Raw genomic sequence first — 19,858 nt, forward strand, 5'->3', positions numbered from 1 at the left:
AGAGTGCTCCCGGAGTGTATCATTAGGCACAGTGTTCCCGGAGTGAGCCATTACACACAGTGTTCCCAGAGTGTGCCATTACACACACTGTCCTGGAGTGTGTCATTACGCAGAGTGTTCCCGGAGTGTAGCATTACGCACATTGGTAACGGAATGTTTCATTACGCAGTATGTTCCCGGAGTCTGCCATTACACATAGGGATCCCAGAGTGTGTCATTACGCGCAGTGTTCCCGACGTGTGTCATTACGCACAGTGTTCCCAGCGTGTATCATTACACAGTGTTCCCAGAGTGAGCCATTACACATAGTGTACATGGACTGTGCCATTACACACAATGTTCCCAGAGTGTGTCATGATGCATTGTGTTCCCGGAGTGTATCATTATGCGCAGGGCTCCGGAAAGTGCCATTACGCACAGTGTTCCTGGAGTGTGTCATTACACATAGAGTTCCTCGAGTGTGTCATTTTGCACAGTGTTCCCGGTGTGTGTCAATGTGCACAATGTTCCTGGAATGTGCCATTACGCAGTGTTCCTGGACTGTGCCATTATACACAGTGTTCACGGCGCATGCCATTATGCGCAGGGTTCCCAGAGTGTGCAAATTACGCACAGGGTTCACGGAGTGTGGCATTACGCACAGTGTTCCCAAAGTGTGTCATTACGCACAGTATTCCTGGAGTGTGCCACTACACACACGGTTCCCCGAGTGTGTTATTATGCACAGTGTTCCTGGATTGTGTCATTACGCACAGGGCTCCCGGACAGTGCCATTAAGCACGGTGTTCCCGGGGTGTGTCATTATGCGCAGGGATCCCATTGTGTGCCATTGCACACAGTTCCCAGAGTCTGTCATTACGTACATTGTTCCTGGTGTGTGTCAGTGCGCACAACGTTCCTGAAAAGTGCCATTACGCACAGTGTTCCCCGATTGTGCCATTACACACAGTGCTCATAGAGCATTGCATTATGCGCAGCATTCCTGGAGTGTGCAAATTACTCACAGGGTTCCCGGAGTGTGCCATTACACGCAGGTTTCTCCAAGTGTGTCATTATGCACAGTGTTCCCGGAGTGTGTCATTACGCACAGCGTTCCCGGAGTCTGTCATTACACATGGTGTTCTAGGAGTTTGTATTACACAGATTGTTCCCTGAGTGTGCCAATACGCACAGTGTTCCTGGCGTGTGTCATTACGCACAGGGCTCCCGAACTTTGACATTGCACACAGTGTTCCTGGAGTGTGCCATTGCATATAGTGTCTAGGAGTATGCCATTACACAGATTGTTCCCCGAGTGTGTCATTACGCACAGTGTTCGCGGAGAGTGTCATTATGCGCAGGGTTCCCGGAGTGTGTCATTACACCCAGTGATCCCGGTGTGTGTGATTACACACAGTATTCCTAGAGTGTATCATTATATACAGTGTTCCCAGTGTGTGTCATTACGCACAGTTTTACCGATGTGCGTCATTAGGCACAGTGTTCCCAGAGTGTATCATTATGCACAGTGTTCCCGGTGTGAGCCATTACACACAGTGTTCCTGGACTGTACCATTACACACAATGTTCCCAGAGTGTGTCATGATGCACAGTGTTCCCAGAGTGTGTCATTATGCGCAGGGTTCCCAGAGTGTGTCATTACGCCCAGGGTTCCCGGTGTGTACCATTACATACGATGTTCCTGGAATGTGCCATTACACAGTGTTCACGGAGCGTGCCATTATGCACAGGGTTACCGGAATGTGCAAATAACGCACAGGGTTCCCGGAGTGTGCCATTATGTACAGTGATCCCAGACTGTGCCATGATGCACAGTGTTCCTGGAATATGTCATTACGCCCAGGGCTCCGGAATGTGCCATTACGCACAGTGTTCACGGAGCATGCCATTATGCACAGGGTTCCCGGAGTGTGCAAATAATGCACAGTGTTCCCGGAGTGTGTCATTACGCAGAGTGTTCCCGGAGTGTGCCATTACACATATGTTCTAGGCGTATGCTATTACACAGATTGTTCGCTGAATGTGTCATTACGCACAGTGTTCCCAGCGTGTGCTATTATGCACAGTGATCCTGGAGTGTTTCATTACGCAGAATGTTCGCAGAGTCTGCCATTACACACACGGTTCCCGGAGTGTGCCATTACACACAGGGTTCCCATAGTGTGTCGTTGCACACAGTGTTCCCAGAGTGTGTCATTATGCACAGTGTTCCCGAAGTGTGTCATTATGCAGAGTGCTCCCGGAGTGTATCATTAGGCACAGTGTTCCCGGAGTGAGCCATTACACACAGTGTTCCCAGAGTGTGCCATTACACACACTGTCCTGGAGTGTGTCATTACGCAGAGTGTTCCCGGAGTGTAGCATTACGCACATTGGTAACGGAATGTTTCATTACGCAGTATGTTCCCGGAGTCTGCCATTACACATAGGGATCCCAGAGTGTGTCATTACGCGCAGTGTTCCCGACGTGTGTCATTACGCACAGTGTTCCCAGCGTGTATCATTACACAGTGTTCCCAGAGTGAGCCATTACACATAGTGTACATGGACTGTGCCATTACACACAATGTTCCCAGAGTGTGTCATGATGCATTGTGTTCCCGGAGTGTATCATTATGCGCAGGGCTCCGGAAAGTGCCATTACGCACAGTGTTCCTGGAGTGTGTCATTACACATAGAGTTCCTCGAGTGTGTCATTATGCACAGTGTTCCCGGTGTGTGTCAATGTGCACAATGTTCCTGGAATGTGCCATTACGCAGTGTTCCTGGACTGTGCCATTATACACAGTGTTCACGGCGCATGCCATTATGCGCAGGGTTCCCAGAGTGTGCAAATTACGCACAGGGTTCACGGAGTGTGGCATTACGCACAGTGTTCCCAAAGTGTGTCATTACGCACAGTATTCCTGGAGTGTGCCACTACACACACGGTTCCCCGAGTGTGTTATTATGCACAGTGTTCCTGGATTGTGTCATTACGCACAGGGCTCCCGGACAGTGCCATTAAGCACGGTGTTCCCGGGGTGTGTCATTATGCGCAGGGATCCCATTGTGTGCCATTGCACACAGTTCCCAGAGTCTGTCATTACGTACATTGTTCCTGGTGTGTGTCAGTGCGCACAACGTTCCTGAAAAGTGCCATTACGCACAGTGTTCCCCGATTGTGCCATTACACACAGTGCTCATAGAGCATTGCATTATGCGCAGCATTCCTGGAGTGTGCAAATTACTCACAGGGTTCCCGGAGTGTGCCATTACACGCAGGTTTCTCCAAGTGTGTCATTATGCACAGTGTTCCCGGAGTGTGTCATTACGCACAGCGTTCCCGGAGTCTGTCATTACACATGGTGTTCTAGGAGTTTGTATTACACAGATTGTTCCCTGAGTGTGCCAATACGCACAGTGTTCCTGGCGTGTGTCATTACGCACAGGGCTCCCGAACTTTGACATTGCACACAGTGTTCCTGGAGTGTGCCATTGCATATAGTGTCTAGGAGTATGCCATTACACAGATTGTTCCCCGAGTGTGTCATTACGCACAGTGTTCGCGGAGAGTGTCATTATGCGCAGGGTTCCCGGAGTGTGTCATTACACCCAGTGATCCCGGTGTGTGTGATTACACACAGTATTCCTAGAGTGTATCATTATATACAGTGTTCCCAGTGTGTGTCATTACGCACAGTTTTACCGATGTGCGTCATTAGGCACAGTGTTCCCAGAGTGTATCATTATGCACAGTGTTCCCGGTGTGAGCCATTACACACAGTGTTCCTGGACTGTACCATTACACACAATGTTCCCAGAGTGTGTCATGATGCACAGTGTTCCCAGAGTGTGTCATTATGCGCAGGGTTCCCAGAGTGTGTCATTACGCCCAGGGTTCCCGGTGTGTACCATTACATACGATGTTCCTGGAATGTGCCATTACACAGTGTTCACGGAGCGTGCCATTATGCACAGGGTTACCGGAATGTGCAAATAACGCACAGGGTTCCCGGAGTGTGCCATTATGTACAGTGATCCCAGACTGTGCCATGATGCACAGTGTTCCTGGAATATGTCATTACGCCCAGGGCTCCGGAATGTGCCATTACGCACAGTGTTCACGGAGCATGCCATTATGCACAGGGTTCCCGGAGTGTGCAAATAATGCACAGTGTTCCCGGAGTGTGTCATTACGCAGAGTGTTCCCGGAGTGTGCCATTACACATATGTTCTAGGCGTATGCTATTACACAGATTGTTCGCTGAATGTGTCATTACGCACAGTGTTCCCAGCGTGTGCTATTATGCACAGTGATCCTGGAGTGTTTCATTACGCAGAATGTTCGCAGAGTCTGCCATTACACACACGGTTCCCGGAGTGTGCCATTACACACAGGGTTCCCATAGTGTGTCGTTGCACACAGTGTTCCCAGAGTGTGTCATTACGCACAGTGTTCCCGAAGTGTGTCATTACGCAGAGTGCTCCCGGAGTGTATCATTAGGCACAGTGTTCCCGGAGTGAGCCATTACACACAGTGTTCCCAGAGTGTGCCATTACACACACTGTCCTGGAGTGTGTCTTTACGCAGAGTGCTCCCGGAGTGTAGCATTACGCACATTGGTAACGGAATGTTTCATTACGCAGTATGTTCCCGGAGTCTGCCATTTCACATAGGGATCCCAGAGTGTGTCATTACGCGCAGTGTTCCCGACGTGTGTCATTACGCACAGTGTTCCCGACGTGTGTCATTACACACAGTGTTCCCGGAGTGAGCCATTACACATAGTGTACACGGACTGTGCCATTACACACAATGTTCCCAGAGTGTGTCATGATGCATTGTGTTCCCGGAGTGTATCATTATGCGCAGGGCTCCGGAAAGTGCCATTACACACAGTGTTCCTGGAGTGTGTCATTATGCACAGTGTTCCTGGTGTGTGTCAATGTGCACAATGTTCCTGGAATGTGCCATTACGCAGTGTTCCTGGACTGTGCCATTATACACAGTGTTCACGGCGCATGCCATTATGCGCAGGGTTCCCCGAGTGTGCAAATTACGCACAGGGTTCATGGAGTGTGGCATTACGCACAGTGTTCCCAAAGTGTGTCATTACGCACAGTATTCCTGGAGTGTGCCACTACACACAGGGTTCCCCAAGTGTGTTATTATGCACAGTGTTCGTGGATTGTGTCATTACGCACAGGGCTCCCGGACAGTGCCATTAAGCACGGTGTTCCCGGGGTGTGTCATTATGCGCAGGGATCCCGTTGTGTGCCATTGCACACACAGTTCCCAGAGTCTGTCATTACGTAAATTGTTCCTGGTGTGTGTCAGTGCGCACAACGTTCCTGGAAAGTGCCATTACGCAGTGTTCCCCGATTGTGCCATTACACGCAGTGCTCACAGAGCATTGCATTATGTGCAGCATTCCTGGAGTGTGCAAATTACTCACAGGGTTCCCGGAGTGTGCCATTACACGCAGGTTTCTCCAAGTGTGTCATTATGCACAGTGTTCCCGGAGTGTGTCATTACGCACAGCGTTCCCGGAGTCTTTCATTACACATAGTGTTCTAGGAGTTTGTATTACACAGATTGTTCCCTGAGTGTGCCATTACGCACAGTGTTCCTGGCGTGTGTCATTACGCACAGGGCTCCCGGACTTTGACATTGCGCACAGTGATCCTGGAGTGTGCCATTGCATATAGTGTCTAGGAGTATGCCATTACACAGATTGTTCCCCGAGTGTGTCATTACGCACAGTGTTTGCGGAGAGTGTCATTATGCGCAGGGTTCCCGGAGTGTGTCATTACACCCAGTGATCCCGGTGTGTGTGATTACACACAGTATTCCTAGAGTGTGTCATTATATACAGTGTTCCCAGTGTGTGTCATTACGCACAGTTTTCCCGATGTGCGTCATTAGGCACAGTGTTCCCAGAGTGTATCGTTACGCATGATGTTCACGGAGTGTGCCATTACACACAGTATTCTCAGAGTGTGCCATTACGGACAGTGTTCCCAGGGTGTGTCATTACGCAGAATGATCCCTGAGGGTGCCCTTACACATAGGGTTCCCAGAGTGTGTCAATACGCGCAGTGTTCCCAATGTGTGTCATTATGCACGATGTTCCGGGCATGTATCATTACGCACAGTGTTCCCGTAGTGAGCCATTACACACAGTGTACACGGACTGCGCCATCACACACAATGTTCCCAGAGTGTGTCATGATGCATTGTGTTCCCGGAGTGTGTCATTATGCGCAGGGCTCCGGAAAGTGCCATTACGCACAGTGTTCCTGGAGTGTGTCATTACACATAGAGTTCCCCGAGTGTGTCATTATGCACAGTGTTCCCGGTGTGTGTCAGTGTGCACAATGTTCCTGGAATGTGCCATTACGCACAGTGTTCCTGGACTGTGCCATTATACACAGTGTTCATGGCGCATGCCATTATGCGCAGGGTTCCCAGAGTGTGCAAATTACGCACAGGGTTCCAGGAGTGTGCCATTACGCACAGTGATCCCAGACTTTGCCATGACGCACAGTGTTCCCGGAGTATGTCATTACGCACAGGACTCCCAGAATATGCCATTACGCACAGCGTTCCTGGAGAGTGCCATTACACAGAGCTTCCCTGAGAGGGTCATCATGCACAGTGTTCCCGGAGTGTGTCATTACACACAGTATTCCTGGAGTGTGCCACTACTCACAGGGTTCCCCGAGTGTGTCATTAAGCACAGTGTTCCAGGACTGTATCATTACGCACAGTGTTCCCAGAGTATGTCATTACGCAGTGTTCCCGGAGTGTACCATTACACGTAGTGTTCCAGGAGTGTGCCATTCCACAGATTGTTCCCTGAGTGTGCCCTTATGCACAGGGTTCCCAGACTGTGCCATTACACACAATGTTCCCAGTGTGTGTCATTATGCGCAGTGTTCCCAGAGTGTGTGTCATTATGCACAAGGTTCACGGAGTGGGTCATTGCACACGGTGTTCTCGGAGTGTGCCATTACGGACAGTTTTCCCAGAGTGTGTCACTACGCAGAATGTTCCCAGTGTGTACCATTACACATAGGGTTCCCAGAGTGTGTCTTTACACACATGGTTCCCAGTGTATGTCATTAAACACAGTGTTCCCTGAGTGTGCCATTACACACAGTGATCACGGAGTAAGTCATTACGCACAGTGTTCCCAGAATGTGCCATTACACACAATGTTCCCAGAGTGTGTCATTACGCACATTGTTCCTGGAGTGTGTCATTATGCGCAGTGTTCCCGGAGATTGTCAATACGCATAGTGTTCCCGGAGTGTGTGATTATGCACAGTATTCCCAGAGCGTGCCATTATGCACAGTATTCCAGGAGTGTGCCATTACGTACAGTGTTCAAGGAGAGTGCCATTACACACTTTGTTCCCGGAGTGTGCCACCACTCACAGCGTTCCCAGAGGGTACCATTAGATATAGTGTTCTCAGAGTGTGTCATTATACACAGTGTTCCTGCAGTGTGCCATTACACATAGTGTTCCCAGAGTGTGTCATTACGCACAATGTTTCCGGAGTGTGTCATTACGCATAGTGTTCCAGAGTGTGCCATTATGCAGTGTTCCCTGAGTGTGTCATTGTGCACACTGTTCCCATAGTGTGCTATTACGCACAGTCTTCCCTGAGTGTGCCATTACAACCAGAGTGTGCCATTTACACACAGTGTTCCCGGAGTGTGCCATTACGCATAGTTTTCTGGGAGTTTGCCTTTATACCCAATGTTCCCTGAGTGTGTCATTAGACACAATGTTCCTGAAGTGTGTCATTACACACAATGTTCCTAGAGCGTGTCATTACGCACAGTGTTCCTGGATTGTATCATTGCACACAGTAATCCCGGAGTTTGCCATTACACAGTGTTCCTGGAGTGTGCCATTAGACACAGGGTTTCCGGAGTGTGTCATTACGCATAGTTTTCTGGGAGTGTGCCATTATACCCAATGTTCCCTGAGTGTGTCATTAGACACAGTGTTCTTGAAGTGTGACATTACACACAATGTTCCTAGAGCGTGTCATTATGCACAATGTTCCTGGAGTGTGACATTATGCACAAGGTTCCCGGAGTGCGTCATTATGTACCGGGTTCCCGGTGTGTGCCATTATGCACTGTATTCCTGGAGTGTGTCATTAGGCACAGTGTTTCCAGTGTGTGTCATTAGGCTCACTGTCCCGGAGTGTGTCATTACGCACAGTGTTCCCTGAGTGTGCCATTACTACTGGATTGCGCCATTACACACAGTGTTCCCGGAGTGTGACATTTAGCACAGTGTTCCCGGAGTGTGTCATTACTCGCATTCTTCCAGGAGTGTGCCATTAGGCACAGTGTTCGCGGAGTGTGTCATTAACCACATTGTTCCTGGAGTGTACCATTACTCACAGTTTTCCCGGACTGTGTCATTACACACAGTGTTCTCGGAATAAGCCATTACGCACAGTGTTCCTGCTGGGTGTCATTACGCACAGTGTTCCCGGAGTGTGCCATAACGCACAGTGTTCCTGGAGATTGTCAATACGCAGTGTTCCCGGAATGTGTCATTATGCACAGTATTCCCAGAGCGTGCCATTATGCACAGTATTCCCGGAGTGTGCCATTACGTACAGTGTTCAAGGAGAGTGCCATTACACACTTTGTTCCCGGAGTGTGCCACTACCCACAGTGTTCCCAAAGGGTACCATTAGATATAGTGTTCTCAGAGTGTGTCATTATACACAGTGTTCCCGCAGTGTGCCATTACGCATAGTGTTCCCAGAGTGTGTCATTATGCACAGTGTTCCAGAGTGTGTCATTACGCACAATGTTTCCGGAGTGTGTCATTACGCATAGTGTTCCCAGAGTGTGCCATTATGCACAGTGTTCCCAGAGTTTGTCATTACGTACAGTGGCCCCGTAGGGTGTCATTACACACGTTGTTCCCGGAAAGTGCCATTATGCATAGTGTTTCTGGAGTGTGTCATTAGGCACAGTGTTCCCAGTGTTTGCCATTACGCACAGTGTTCCCTGAGTGTGTCATTATGCACACTGTTCCCATAGTGTACTATTACGCACAGTGTTCCCTGAGTGTGCCATTACAACCAGAGTGTGCCATTTACACACAGTGTTCCCGGAGTGTGCCATTACGCATAGTTTTCTGGGAGTGTGCCTTTATACCCAATGTTCCTAGAGCGTGTCATTACGCACAATGTTCCTGGAGTGTGCCGTTGCGCATAGGGTTCCCGAAGTGTGCCATTCTGCACAGTATTCTCGGAGTGTGCCATTGCAGAGTGTTGTCAGAGTGTGCCATTACGTATAGTGTTCCTGGAGGGTGCCATTACACACAGTTTACCCGGAGTGTGTTATTATGCACAATGTTCCCTGAGTGTGTCATTACGTACAGGGTTCCCGGTGTGTGCCATTACGCACAATATTCCTGGAGTGTGACATTATGCATAAGGTTCCCGGAGTGCGTCATTATGTACAGGGTTCCCGGTGTGTGCCATTACGCACTGTATTCCTGGAGTGTCATTAGGCACAGTGTTCCCAGTGTGTGTCATTAGGTTCACTGTCCCAGAATGTGCTATTACGCACAGTGTTCCCTGAGTGTGCCATTACTACTGGAGTGTGCCATTACACACAGTGTTCCCGGAGTGTGACATTAAGCACAGTATTCCCGGAGTGTGTCATTACTCGCATTCTTCCAGGAGTGTGCATTTAGGCACAGTGTTCGCGGAGTGTGTCATTAACCACATTGTTCCTGGAGTGTACCATTACTCACAGTTTTCCCAGACTGTGTCATTACACAGAGTGTTCTCGGATTAAGCCATTACGCACCGTGTTCCCGGTGTGTGTCATTACGTGCAGTGTTCCCAGAGGGTACCTTTAGATATAGTATTCTCAGAGTGTGTCATTACACACAGGGTTCCCACAGTGTGCCATTACACATAGTTTTCTCAGAATGTGCCATTACACATCGTGTTCCCGGAGTGTGTCATTACGCACAGTGTTTCCAGAGTGTGCCATTATGCACAGTGTTCCCAGGTTTTTTCATTACGCACAGTGTTCCCGTAGTGTGTCATTACACACGTTGTTTCCGGAGTGTGCCATTACGCACAGTGTTCCTGGAGTGTGTCATTAGGCACAGTGTTCCCAGTGTGTGCCATTACGCACAGTGTTCCCTGAGTGTGTCATTACGCACACTGTTCCCAGAGTGTGCCATTACGCACAGTGTTGCCTGAGTGTGCCGTTATGCGCAGTGTTCCTGGATGGTATCATTGCGCACAGTAATCCCGGAGTTTGCCATTACACAGTGTTCCTGGAGTGTGCCATTAGACACAGTGCTCCCGGAGTGTGCCATTACGCATAGTGTTCCCGAAGTGTGCCATTATGCACAGTATTCTCGAAGTGTGCCATTGCAGAGTGTTGTCGGAGTGTGCCATTACGTATAGTGTTCCTGGAGAGTACCATTATGCACAGTTTACCCGGGGTGTGTCATTATGCACAATGTTCCCGGAGTGTGTCATTACGTACAGGGTTCCCGGTGTGTGCCATTATGCACAGTATTCCTGGAGTGTGTCATTAGGCACAGTGTTCCCAGTGTGTGTCATTAGGCTCACTGTCCCGGAGTGTGCTATTACGCACAGTGTTCCCTGAGTGTGCCATTACTACTGGAGTGTGCCATTACACACAGTGTTCCCGGAGTGTGACATTAAGCACAATGTTCCCGGTGTGTGTTGTTACGCGCATTCTTCCAGGAGTGTGCCATTAGGCACAGTGTTCGCGGAGTGTGTCATTAACCACAGTGTTCTCGGATTAAGCCATTACGCACAGTGTTCCCGCTGGGTGTCATTACACACAGTGTTCCCGCAGTGTGCCATGACGCACAGTGTTCCCGGAGATTGTCAATAAGCACGGTGTTCCCGAGTGTGTCAATATGCACAGTATTCCCAGAGCGTGCCATTATGCAAAGTATTCCCGGAGTGTGCCATTACGTACAGTGTTCAAGGAGAGTGCCATTACACACTTTGTTCCCAGAGTGTGCCACTACTCACAGTGTTCCCAGAGGGTAACATTAGATATAGTGTTCTCAGGGTGTGTCATTATACACAGGGTTCCCACAGTGTGCCATTACACATAGTGTTCCCGGAGTGTGTCATTATGCACAATGTTCCAGAGTGTGTCATTACGCACAATGTTTCCGGAATGTGACATTACGCACAGAGTTTCCAGAGTGTGCCATTACGTACATTGTTCCCAGATTTTGTCATTACGCACAGTGTTACCGTAGTGTGTCATTACACACGTTGTTTCCGGAATGTGCCATTACGCACAGTGTTCCTGGAGTGTGTCATTATGTACAGGGTTCCCGGTGTGTGCCATTACGCACAGTATTCCTGGAGTGTGTCATTAGGCACAGTGTTCCCAGTGTGTGCCATTACGCACAGTGTTCCCTGAGTGTGTCATTACGCACACTGTTCCCGGAGTGTGCTATTACGCACAGTGTTCCCTGAGTGTGCCATTACAACCAGAGTGTGCCATTACACACAGTGTTCCCGGAGTGTGCCATTATGCACAGTGTTCCTGGATTGTATCATTGCGCACAGTAATCCCGGAGTTTGTCATTACACAGTGTTCCTGGAGTGTGCCATTAGACACAGTGCTCCTGGAGTGTGCCATTACGCATAGTGTTCTGGGAGTGTGCCTTTATACCCAATGTTCCCTGAGTGTGTCATTAGACACAGTGTTCCCGCAGTGTTACATTACACACAATGTTCCTAGAGCGTGTCATTACGCACATTGTTCCTGGAGTGTGCCATTACGTGTAGTGTTCCCGAAGTGTGCCATTACGCACAGTATTCTCCAAGTGTGCAATTGCAGAGTGTTGTCGGAGTGTGCCATTACGTATAGTGTTCCTGGAGAGTACCATTACGCACAGTTTACCCGGGGTGTGTCATTATGCACAATGTTCCCGGAGTGTGTCATTACGTACAGGGTTCCCGGTGTGTGCCATTACGCACAATATTCCTAGAGTGTGACATTATGCACAAGGTTCCCGGAGTGTGCCATTATGTACAGGGTTCCCGGTGTGTGCCATTACGCACTGTATTCCTGGAGTGTGTCATTAGGCACAGTGTTCCCAGTGTGTGTCATTAGGCTCACTGTCCCGGAGTGTGCTATTACGCACAGTGTTCCCTGAGTGTGCCATTACTACTGGAGTGTGCCATTACACACAGTGTTCCCGGAGTGTGACATTAAGCACAATGTTCCCGGTGTGTGTTGTTACGCGCATTCTTCCAGGAGTGTGCCATTAGGCACAGTGTTCGCGGAGTGTGTCATTAACCACAGTGTTCTCGGATTAAGCCATTACGCACAGTGTTCCCGCTGGGTGTCATTACACACAGTGTTCCCGCAGTGTGCCATAACGCACAGTGCTCCCAGAGATTGTCAATAAGCACGGTGTTCCCGAGTGTGTCAATATGCACAGTATTCCCAGAGCGTGCCATTATGCAAAGTATTCCCGGAGTGTGCCATTACGTACAGTGTTCAAGGAGAGCGCCATTACACACTTTGTTCCCGGAGTGTGCCACTACTCACAGTGTTCCCAGAGGGTAACATTAGATATAGTGTTCTCAGGGTGTGTCATTATACACAGGGTTCCCACAGTGTGCCATTACACATAGTGTTCCCGGAGTGTGTCATTATGCACAATGTTCCAGAGTGTGTCATTACGCACAATGTTTCCAGAATGTGTCATTACGCACAGAGTTTCCAGAGTGTGCCATTATGTACATTGTTCCCAGATTTTGTCATTACGCACAGTGTTACCGTAGTGTGTCATTACACACGTTGTTTCCGGAGTGTGCCATTACGCACAGTGTTCCTGGAGTGTGTCATTATGTACAGGGTTCCCGGTGTGTGCCATTACGCACAGTATTCCTGGAGCGTGTCATTAGGCACAAGGTTCCCGGAGTGTGCCATTATGTACAGGGTTCCTGGTGTGTGCCATTACGCACAGTATTCTCCAAGTGTGCTATTGCAGAGTGTTGTCGGAGTGTGCCATTACGTATAGTGTTCCTGGAGAGTACCTTTACGCACAGTTTACCCGGGGTGTGTCATTATGCACAATGTTCCCGGAGTGTGTCATTACGTACAGGGTTCCCGGTGTGTGCCATTACGCACAATATTCCTGGAGTGTGACATTATGCACAAGGTTCCCGGAGTGTGCCATTATGTACAGGGTTCCCGGTGTGTGCCATTACGCACTGTATTCCTGGAGTGTGTCATTAGGCACAGTGTTCCCAGTGTGTGTCATTAGGCTCACTGTCCCGGAGTGTGCTATTACGCACAGTGTTCCCTGAGTGTGCCATTACTACTGGAGTGTGCCATTACACACAGTGTTCCCGGAGTGTGACATTAAGCACAGTGTTCCCGGTGTGTGTCGTTACGCGCATTCTTCCAGGAGTGTGCCATTAGGCACAGTGTTCGCGGAGTGTGTCATTAACCACAGTGTTCTCAGATTAAGCCATTACGCACAGTGTTCCCGCTGGGGTTCATTACACACAGTGTTCCCGCAGTGTGCCATAACGCACAGTGTTCCCGGTGATTGTCAATAAGCACGGTGTTCCCGAGTGTGTCAATATGCACAGTATTCCCAGAGCGTGCCATTATGCAAAGTATTCCCAGAGTGTGCCATTACGTACAGTGTTCAAGGAGAGTGCCATTACACACTTTTTTCCCGGAGTGTGCCACTACTCACAGTGTTCCCAGAGGGTAACATTAGATATAGTGTTCTCAGAGTGTGTCATTATACACAGGGTTCCCACAGTGTGCCATTACACATAGTGTTCCCGGAGTGTGTCATTATGCACAATGTTCCAGAGTGTGTCATTACGCACAATGTTTTCGGAATGTGTCATTACGCACAGAGTTTCCAGAGTGTGCCATTATGTACATTGTTCCCAGATTTTGTCATTACGCACAGTGTTACCGTAGTGTGTCATTACACACGTTGTTTCCGGAGTGTGCCATTACGCACAGTATTCCTGGAGTGTGTCATTATGTACAGGGTTCCCGGTGTGTGCCATTACGCACAGTATTCCTGGAGTGTGTCATTAGGCACAAGGTTCCCGGAGTGTGCCATTATGTACAGGGTTCCCGGTGTGTGCCATTACGCACAGTATTCTCCAAGTGTGCTATTGCAGAGTGTTGTCGGAGTGTGCCATTACGTATAGTGTTCCTGGAGAGTACCTTTACGCACAGTTTACCCGGGGTGTGTCATTATGCACAATGTTCCCGGAGTGTGTCATTATGTACAGGGTTCCCAGTGTGTGCCATTACACACAGTATTCCTTGATTGTGTCATTAGGCACACTGTTGCCGGAGTGTGCTATTACACGCAGTGTTCCCTGAGTGTGCCATTACTACCGGAGTGTGCCATTACACACAGTGTTCGCGGAGTGTGCCATGATGCACAGTGTTCCTGGATTGTATCATTACGCCCTGTATTACCGTAGCGTGCCATTAGACACAGGGTTCCCGGAGCGTTCCATTACACAAAGTGTTCCCGGAGTGTGCCATTACACATAGTGCTCCCGGAGTGTGCCATTACGCATAGTGTTCTGGGAGTGTGGATTCATACCCAGTGTCCCCTGAGTGGGTATTATACACAGTGTTCCCGAAGTGTGCCATTACACACAATGTTCCCAGAGCGTGTCATTACGCACATTGTTACCGGAGTGTGCCATTACGCATAGTGTTCCTGGAGGGTACCATTACACACAGTTTACCCGATGTGTGTCATTATGCACAATGTTCCCGGAGTGTGTCATTAGGTTCACTGTCCCGGAGTGTGCCATTACACACAGTGCTCCCGGAGTGTGACATTAAGCACAGTGTTCCCGGAGTGTGTCATTAAGTGCATTCTTCCAGGAGTGTGCCATTAGGCACAGTGTTCGCGGAGTGTGTCATTAACCACATTGTTCCTGGAGTGTACCATTACGCACAGTTTTCCCGGACTGTGTCATTACACACAGTGTTCTCGGATTAAGCCATTACGCACAGTGTTCCCACTGGGTGTCGTTACGCACAGTGTTCCCGGAATGTGCCATAATGCACAGTGTTCCCGGAGATTGTCAATACGCATAGTGTTCCCGGAGTGTGTGATTATGCACAGTATTCCCAGAGCGTGCCATTATGCACAGTATTCCAGGAGTGTGCCATTACGTACAGTGTTCAAGGAGAGTGCCATTACACACTTTGTTCCCGGAGTGTGCCACCACTCACAGCGTTCCCAGAGGGTACCATTAGATATAGTGTTCTCAGAGTGTGTCATTATACACAGTGTTCCCGCAGTGTGCCATTACACATAGTGTTCCCAGAGTGTGTCATTACGCACAATGTTTCCGGAGTGTGTCATTACGCATAGTGTTCCAGAGTGTGCCATTATGCACAGTGTTCCCTGAGTGTGTCATTGTGCACACTGTTCCCATAGTGTGCTATTACGCACAGTCTTCCCTGAGTGTGCCATTACAACCAGAGTGTGCCATTTACACACAGTGTTCCCGGAGTGTGCCATTACGCATAGTTTTCTGGGAGTTTGCCTTTATACCCAATGTTCCCTGAGTGTGTCATTAGACACAATGTTCCTGAAGTGTGTCATTACACACAATGTTCCTAGAGCGTGTCATTACGCACAGTGTTCCTGGATTGTATCATTGCACACAGTAATCCCGGAGTTTGCCATTACACAGTGTTCCTGGAGTGTGCCATTAGACACAGGGTTTCCGGAGTGTGTCATTACGCATAGTTTTCTGGGAGTGTGCCATTATACCCAATGTTCCCTGAGTGTGTCATTAGACACAGTGTTCTTGAAGTGTGACATTACACACAATGTTCCTAGAGCGTGTCATTATGCACAATGTTCCTGGAGTGTGACATTATGCACAAGGTTCCCGGAGTGCGTCATTATGTACCGGGTTCCCGGTGTGTGCCATTATGCACTGTATTCCTGGAGTGTGTCATTAGGCACAGTGTTTCCAGTGTGTGTCATTAGGCTCACTGTCCCGGAGTGTGTCATTACGCACAGTGTTCCCTGAGTGTGCCATTACTACTGGATTGCGCCATTACACACAGTGTTCCCGGAGTGTGACATTTAGCACAGTGTTCCCGGAGTGTGTCATTACTCGCATTCTTCCAGGAGTGTGCCATTAGGCACAGTGTTCGCGGAGTGTGTCATTAACCACATTGTTCCTGGAGTGTACCATTACTCACAGTTTTCCCGGACTGTGTCATTACACACAGTGTTCTCGGAATAAGCCATTACGCACAGTGTTCCTGCTGGGTGTCATTACGCACAGTGTTCCCGGAGTGTGCCATAACGCACAGTGTTCCTGGAGATTGTCAATACGCAGTGTTCCCGGAATGTGTCATTATGCACAGTATTCCCAGAGCATGCCATTATGCACAGTATTCCCGGAGTGTGCCATTACGTACAGTGTTCAAGGAGAGTGCCATTACACACTTTGTTCCCGGAGTGTGCCACTACCCACAGTGTTCCCAGAGGGTACCATTAGATATAGTGTTCTCAGAGTGTGTCATTATACACAGTGTTCCCGCAGTGTGCCATTACGCATAGTGTTCCCAGAGTGTGTCATTATGCACAGTGTTCCAGAGTGTGTCATTACGCACAATGTTTCCGGAGTGTGTCATTACGCATAGTGTTCCCAGAGTGTGCCATTATGCACAGTGTTCCCAGAGTTTGTCATTACGTACAGTGGCCCCGTAGGGTGTCATTACACACGTTGTTCCCGGAAAGTGCCATTATGCATAGTGTTTCTGGAGTGTGTCATTAGGCACAGTGTTCCCAGTGTTTGCCATTACGCACAGTGTTCCCTGAGTGTGTCATTATGCACACTGTTCCCATAGTGTACTATTACGCACAGTGTTCCCTGAGTGTGCCATTACAACCAGAGTGTGCCATTTACACACAGTGTTCCCGGAGTGTGCCATTACGCATAGTTTTCTGGGAGTGTGCCTTTATGCCCAATGTTCCTAGAGCGTGTCATTACGCACAATGTTCCTGGAGTGTGCCGTTGCGCATAGGGTTCCCGAAGTGTGCCATTCTGCACAGTATTCTCGGAGTGTGCCATTGCAGAGTGTTGTCAGAGTGTGCCATTACGTATAGTGTTCCTGGAGGGTGCCATTACACACAGTTTACCCGGAGTGTGTTATTATGCACAATGTTCCCTGAGTGTGTCATTACGTACAGGGTTCCCGGTGTGTGCCATTAAGCACAATATTCCTGGAGTGTGACATTATGCATAAGGTTCCCGGAGTGCGTCATTATGTACAGGGTTCCCGGTGTGTGCCATTACGCACTGTATTCCTGGAGTGTCATTAGGCACAGTGTTCCCAGTGTGTGTCATTAGGCTCACTGTCCCAGAATGTGCTATTACGCACAGTGTTCCCTGAGTGTGCCATTACTACTGGAGTGTGCCATTACACACAGTGTTCCCGGAGTGTGACATTAAGCACAGTATTCCCGGAGTGTGTCATTACTCGCATTCTTCCAGGAGTGTGCATTTAGGCACAGTGTTCGCGGAGTGTGTCATTAACCACATTGTTCCTGGAGTGTACCATTACTCACAGTTTTCCCAGACTGTGTCATTACACAGAGTGTTCTCGGATTAAGCCATTACGCACCGTGTTCCCGGTGTGTGTCATTACGTGCAGTGTTCCCAGAGGGTACCTTTAGATATAGTATTCTCAGAGTGTGTCATTACACACAGGGTTCCCACAGTGTGCCATTACACATAGTTTTCTCAGAATGTGCCATTACACATAGTGTTCCCGGAGTGTGTCATTACGCACAGTGTTTCCAGAGTGTGCCATTATGCACAGTGTTCCCAGGTTTTTTCATTACGCACAGTGTTCCCGTAGTGTGTCATTACACACGTTGTTTCCGGAGTGTGCCATTACGCACAGTGTTCCTGGAGTGTGTCATTAGGCACAGTGTTCCCAGTGTGTGCCATTACGCACAGTGTTCCCTGAGTGTGTCATTACGCACACTGTTCCCAGAGTGTGCCATTACGCACAGTGTTGCCTGAGTGTGCCGTTATGCGCAGTGTTCCTGGATGGTATCATTGCGCACAGTAATCCCGGAGTTTGCCATTACACAGTGTTCCTGGAGTGTGCCATTAGACACAGTGCTCCCGGAGTGTGCCATTACGCATAGTGTTCTGGGAGTGTGCCTTTATACCCAATGTTCCCTGAGTTTGTCATTAGACACAGTGTTCCCGCAGTGTGACATTACACACAATGTTCCTAGAGCGTGTCATTACGCACATTGTTCCTGGAGTGTGCCATTACGCGTAGTGTTCCCGAAGTGTGCCATTATGCACAGTATTCTCGAAGTGTGCCATTGCAGAGTGTTGTCGGAGTGTGCCATTACGTATAGTGTTCCTGGAGAGTACCATTATGCACAGTTTACCCGGGGTGTGTCATTATGCACAATGTTCCCGGAGTGTGTCATTACGTACAGGGTTCCCGGTGTGTGCCATTATGCACAGTATTCCTGGAGTGTGTCATTAGGCACACTGTTGCCGGAGGGTGCTATTACAAGCAGTGTTCCCTGAGTGTGCCATTATTACCGGAGTGTGCCATTACACACAGTGTTCGCGGAGTGTGCCATGATGCACAGTGTTCCTGGATTGTATCATTACGCACAGTATTCCCGGAGTGTATCATTATGCACAATGTTCCCAGAGTGTGTCATTACGTAGAGGGTTCCCGGTGTGTGCCATTACGCACAATATTCCTGGAGTGTGACATTATGCACAAGGTTCCCGGAGTGTGCCATTATGTACAGGGTTCCCGGTGTGTGCCATTAGGCACTGTATTCCTGGAGTATGTCATTAGGCACAGTGTTCCCAGTGTGTGTCATTAGGCTCACTGTCCCGGAGTGTGCCATTACACACAGTGTTCCCGGAGTGTGACATTAAGCACAGTGTTCCTGGTGTGTGTCGTTACGCGCATTCTTCCAGGAGTGTGCCATTAGGCACAGTGTTCGCGGAGTTTGTCATTAACCACAGTGTTCTCGGATTAAGCCATTACGCACAGTGTTCCCGCTGGGTGTCGTTACACACAGTGTTCCCGCAGTGTGCCATAACGCACAGTGTTCACGGAGATTGTCAATACGCACGGTGTTCCTGAGTGTGTCATTATGCACAGTATTCCCAGAGCATGCCATTATGCACAGTATTCCCAGAGTGTGCCATTATGTACAGTGTTCAAGGAGAGTGCCATTACACACTTTGTTCCCGGAGTGTGCCACTACTCACAGTGTTCCCAGAGGGTAACATTAGATATAGTGTTCTCAGGGTGTGTCATTATACACAGGGTTCCCACAGTGTGCCATTACACATAGTGTTCCCGGAGTGTGTCATTATGCGCAATGTTCCAGAGTGTGTCATTACGCACAATGTTTCCAGAATGTGTCATTACGCACAGAGTTTCCAGAGTGTGCCATTATGTACATTGTTCCCAGATTTTGTCATTACGCACAGTGTTACCGTAGTGTGTCATTACACACGTTGTTTCCGGAGTGTGCCATTACGCACAGTATTCCTGGAGTGTGTCATTATGTACAGGGTTCCCGGTGTGTGCCATTACGCACAGTGTTCCTGGAGTGTGTCATTAGGCACAGTGTTCCCAGTGTATGCCATTACGCACAGTGTTCCCTGAGTGTGTCATTACGCACGCTGTTCCCAGAGTGTGCTATTACGCACAGTGTTCCCTGAGTGTGCCATTACAACCAAAGTGTGCCATTACACACAGTGTTCCCGGAGTGTGCCATT

This window comes from Carcharodon carcharias, chromosome 10, assembly GCF_017639515.1.
Source record: "Carcharodon carcharias isolate sCarCar2 chromosome 10, sCarCar2.pri, whole genome shotgun sequence".
Taxonomy (NCBI): domain Eukaryota; kingdom Metazoa; phylum Chordata; class Chondrichthyes; order Lamniformes; family Lamnidae; genus Carcharodon; species Carcharodon carcharias.